Raw genomic sequence first — 5,958 nt, 5'->3', positions numbered from 1 at the left:
AAACAAAATTGTAAATGTATGCTATTTATTGTCTGAATTTGTAATCACAAAAGAAAATTCATTTCCACGGAGCCCCTCAAATTTTAATTTTTACTCGCTTCCTCATAACCGAGTAATTGAATCCTCCGAACTCACGTTGTTCCATTACGAAATTTATCGCGAGAGGTAATTTCCCTCCCTGAAGTATTTACAAACGGCTGGAAATTATTATCCTTTTCGAGGACAGACAATATCGCGAAATAAAAGGTGCCTTACGTGTTACTCATGCGGAATGTTTTCTATTAAAGATTCTTCGTCCTCTCTGGATTTTGGTGGATTACTAATCAGAGTGTTTGACGCCATCTTTTTAGAAAAGATTTGTTTTGGGCTCAGGACCACTGTTTCTAAGTGGTTACTTTTAGCTATCTCTGTAAGATCTAAAATAAATATATTGTTTGTAAGTGATTTCAAAAGAAAATATTCCTATAGCAAATAAGTATCCAATGTTTCAGTAAAACATTGCCTTAGATAGTTTATCATAGGTATTGGAATTGATTACTTTCGATTGTATTTTATGACAATATTTAAACTTTTAACTTTTGTATTGAATATTATAATCTATTGCCATCATCAATTCAGTATTTGTGCTTAATAGAGGCATCTCCTATGCACAATACTAAGCCGATTCAAGATCATTAACCTGACCTCCAATCCTCCAATTATTGTCCTTTAAAGCCAGAATGCGGTCCAACCTGGGCTTTCCTATTAGGGTTATATTTCACCGGGACACCATGGCAGCGCAACCAGTCGCCGGCTACGAACAAAATGTATACAGCTCTATATGTAGAGAGTTACTCACCTGGTGTCCGTTTGGTTGCGCAAAGCTCTATACATTTTGTTGATAGCGGCGACTGGTTGCGCCGCCACGGTGTCCCGGTGAAATATAGCCCTTAGGTACGTCTCCAATTATAAGACTCATATAACTTCATTGAGTAACCTCGCAATTTAAACATTATCGATTACAATAGCAAAACGAAAAAGAAATGAAGCCATATCGCCTCGAGTAAGGGTTAGATCATCAGGATTCCATCGCGCCACGCAATCAAAGTCTTGATTACGCAATCAAACTAATTTGCACCTAATAACACGAGTCGTATAAACTGGAATGGAGTTAAATAATTAGCGGCGGGCGGGGCGAGGCGGGGGAGGGCTGCATGATTGACAAACTGAGCAGCCGACGTAATTAGTTCGCAGAGTACACTTCATGCTGAGCTGCAGTCACACCGACTTGTATCTTTAGATGAAGGTTCGGCTTTGTTCGTGGTCGCAAATTATTGCTAGATGAGAATTCTCTTCTTTCCATCGCTAAGGCTATCGTTGTGGATTGTTAGAAATAGGGTGACTACAGCAGACAGCTGCCCTTGCCGCTTACCAGCCCCATCGAAAAATCTATATTGAATCATCAAAATACTTACGCTGTTATAATTTTCATCAGTTTATGCCAGCGTATCAATGCTCTCTACAAAAATCAAATCATTTGTTCATGGACTGTTATAAACATGTGTTAGTTTATCAAAAAATCTCAGAAGAATAACGTTGGTTCTCATTATTTATCATTTTTCAATAGCTTTAATATAATTAAAGTTGAGATTTCACATTGAGTACCGATGTGCCCCAAGTTAGCTTCGGTGTAACAGTCGGCAGTCACGGTCGTATTCCAGAAGCGCATTATACATACAGGTTGCGGCACAAATCGCTCGCTTTGCATACATCGCGCGATGCGGTGGCTTCTTCAACGCAGCTCGCTTAATGCATAATCGCTAATTTATTTACATTTGCAACGCAAGCAAATGAATAATAATGAGAGGGATTTGCGATTTACTGTTTACACATGAAAGATTTAAGGTGGAAAATTGATGAAATTGGTCCGTGTGATGTTTTTTTGGAATAATTATGTGAACTCAGAAACGCCTGAAAACTCCTGAAAGTGGTATTAAGTGTAGGTAGATAGTAACGGACTTCAGCTACGAAAATGTAGGTTACCTGATTTTGTAATTATATTCCTTTTTTTAGATTTATAATAAATCAGCGATGCATAATTCACATCACATCTTTCTTTGTCTCTTTCAGTAAATTGAAATACAGTTGTTAAAACAAAAGATGTATCAAAGTCGAACAAAAGCTAAAGTTTATTAATAAAGCAAAGATTTTAATTAAACTCTTAAATGTTACTGAAACTTCTGCATAAAACATTTGTAGACAATTAAAGGTTGAAAGTCACAAACTAGTGGCAAGTTTGACTCGAGTCGGATTCGGGTGTGTCAAAACTAATTGAACAAGTTCCAGAGTCGGCGCCATGCGGGAGGTAATGTCTCGTCATACCTAATTAACTGCGGATACTTCATTAAAACACTGCATACAACTTTAGCCGTGAAATTGAGAAAGATTTTTAATGTAATTTTTATAGTCGGTTTACAGCTTTGATTTGGAATCAGTCATCAACTTTTCCATCAAATTTTTCGGGGCTTTACCTCTTTAATTTGCTGGCATGGCTGAAAACCAGTGTGGCAAGGATCTCTCCTTACAACGTAGACTGAGCCAGATCCAATTGCCTTCGGTGTACTTTTATGTAGTTCTAAGTCTAACTATCTGTACCTACCTATGTACGAGTATAATGGTTCGAAGGCAATCTCTTCTTCTTCTTCTTCTTCTTTTCAGCCAAGTGACGTCCACTGCTGGACAAAGGCCTCTCCCAAGGTTTTCCACAATGAACGGTCCTGCGCTGCCCGCATCCAGGCTCTTCCCGCGACTTTTACCAGATCGTCGGTCCACCTAGTAGGAGGCCTGCCCACGCTATTATCGAAGGCAATAAATAAATACATTTTTTATTTATTTATTTAATGATTTGTGAAAAAAGGATCAAATTATTTATTGCATTACTAGCATTGAAATAATATTTTGTAACATCAAACTACACAAAACAAATAATTTTACTTCAGCGGTGTTAGGCTCTACGACACTCAGACGTCGTCTATGTAACTGCTGTAAATGCGTGCAATTTATGCCAAAAGTACCTGTTATGACAATAATAATGAAGTAAAATCACAAAAGCCTTGTATACATACGAATTTAAGCTTCGAGCTTTATCATGCCTATAATTTACACAATATTTACAGCTTACACAAAATGCGGGGCGATGTTGTAAGGAGTAAATTCCCGGCTGTCGGCCGCGTCCCGGGCTTAGCAGGTAATCCCGCGGGCGAGGCGAGTACGCACGGCCTTGGGCGATATCATTTGTCGCTTGCATTTTCAAACAATGCTATAAATAACTATGGAGAAGAGTCGGAATTTCTCTGGAAGATGAAAGTTAGAAATACAGAGAGTAAAAGTCACCCATTTTGGCCAAAGAAATAGCAAGTTAAAATGGCAATGAGCTGACTGAGCTGTCTACCAAAGCACTTGACTTGTGGTCCTTGATGTTAAATGGAGATGGTGAATAAGTGGAGACCGTGTCACGGCAAGCGTAGCGTGAGACGCCTTCGGCATCCTTCAATTATATGGAGCGACTAAATAGAGCAAGCCCTATTGCGGTAATTGGTAGCGCTTAGAAATAATAGCTTTAGAATCGGGTTTATTAGAGGAAGCTCTGTAAGCAATAAAATTATTTTAAAATATATCGTGGCGTATAATTTTATTGTCAATTTTAGATTACTTCTTGTCGATCGAACCCGTGTTCCTTGGATTACGAGTCGGCCAGTCGGACACTTTCACCGTTTGGCTATCATCATTTCTTAATCTATGTCAAACACTGAGTCGAATGGATTAAAAATAGAGTGAAAATAAAACTCATTTTTTTCCAAAACGCAACAAGAACTGAATAAGCAACTGGTGGATTTGGGTTAACAAGATGTAAAAGTGTCCTCTCGTGCTGGAGTGTCCTCCGTCTCCAGACAATCAACACTGGAGATTACACACGTAACCGTGGAAGAATCGCGCAATAAACACACGGGCTCGGAAGAGCCGGGCACGTGCGGCCCGGGACGTTGGAGATATTTAAGAGGTGCCACCACTAAGCGTAAGGGAGAAAAAAATATTTTGATGTCCTCTTTTTGAACAAAGATAAAAGAGTTTAAAAATAGGACTTGTACTTACGTATTTTGTAAAAAAATCTGTAGGTATGTAATGCTCTAGACATGAATGTAACGTTTTAAAATTATTGGTAATAATCGCTGTCTAACATGTTTAGGTACCTACTTGCTACAACTTTAATATAAATCTAGTGATCTACTTTACATTACGAACAAGGTCTCAAAAACTTAACAGATTCAAAGAGTAGGTATTTCATAAGAAAGGTTGAGGTATCTTTCTATAACAGACCGAAAGTCACGAGTTCACCCTGGACAAAAAATGCTTATTACTCGTACTTAATTAATTAAATAATTTTAAGGAACATAAGAAGTTAACATGAAAACTCTTAATCTCATTCGAATACATTAATTTGTTTCGAATATTTTACAACAAGACCTTAAAACTGTCTCAATGAAACAACACCATAACCGCTCCTCGCCTCGCGGCGGCCTCTCATAAAGGATCCCAGTGTGTCGCCGCGCGATCTCCGACAAAATTTATACGCCCTCGGGGAAATTAATATCAGGTGCAGAACTAGCGCAGCCTTTGAGGAATTAGCGGCGGCTCAATTAGTGGCTCTTGGAAAAATGAGCCGGCGGAAGACATGGAAATGCAGGACGGGGCAGATCGGGATATGGGTGCTTTAGTCAGTTTAAATAGAAATTATTATCTTTACGAACTTAGTTGCATACTCATAAGTGGAAGTGGAGTGGTATTGATTGCTCCATTTCAGGATATTTTTTCATAGTTTCAAGCTTTTGGACAGTTTCTGTGTCCATTTTTTGTCAAAGATGGGGAAAATGTAAAATGAAATAGTTTGGAGACGAGCACGTACCTATAAAGAAAGCCGTATCTTTGCGTCTGCGTCCTAAGAAAATGCTTTTTATTCGATTAGGTCTTACTTGTGCGGATATGGGTTCGTATTAGAGTTTCGTACATCCCTTAAAAGCTGTGGTTATTTAGTGTTACAAAAAATATACAATTGAGAATGTTACTAGGTATGCAAAATCACTTGAAATCTATGTTACAGTTAGGCTTTTACATTTACAAATACATTAGTTTTTATTTCATTCAAAAATACCCAGTAGTTATGATTTTATAGGCATTCAAAGTTCGCTTAAATATTGAATCCCGCCGACGGTCACGTGACCCCGCGTGACGTACATTCACAGTGGCCGCTCACTAGAAAACGGGTATAAACATACTTAAATACATTTTTTTTTGTAAATACAAACTTATTATACATATTAACACCAAGACCCATCACAGAAATTAAAATTGAACCAAACCCAAACTTGATGCGATTATGTCGTTTTATTGCGAATTACCTTCCAGCTCCATCATCAGACCCTGATTACTAGGTATATTACATAGAATTAAAGTACTCATCAATACAAAACGAATGAGTTTTATTATAGAGTTCCTATGGCCACCTTCCAGCTCCATCATCAGATCAGCTCCATGTCATCATAATATTACATGGTCATCCAAATCACATGTGTATGCGAAATTTCAGCTTAATCGATTGTTCGGAAGTGGGTCTTAATTCAGCTTGCAAGATTCCACCCATAAAAATATGAGCCAGTCACTGTACTATGACGTCACGCGCATAAAATGGCGGGCCGGCCGCCGCCCGCACTTTTAAAATTCAATATCTTGGAAACTAATTGACGTATCGAAATAATTCTTTCACGTGTATTTTTTATTTTTAACAGAGAATACAGAAAGCTAAAAAACAAAATTAGTGAACATTCTTCATTAACTCTCGTGCCGACACTGCTCATTGAAATTTGAGAGTCGTAGTCCGCATAAAATATTTTATACGCGAGGCCGGCCTCCCGCGCGCGTGTT

The sequence above is a fragment of the Ostrinia furnacalis genome, unplaced genomic scaffold (assembly GCF_004193835.3).
Source record: "Ostrinia furnacalis isolate ACB-3 unplaced genomic scaffold, ASM419383v2 OfSCF2163, whole genome shotgun sequence".
In the NCBI taxonomy this organism is placed as follows: Eukaryota; Metazoa; Arthropoda; class Insecta; order Lepidoptera; family Crambidae; genus Ostrinia; species Ostrinia furnacalis.
The sequence above is the reverse complement of the archived record's forward strand: the minus strand, read 5'-3'. Positions refer to the sequence as shown.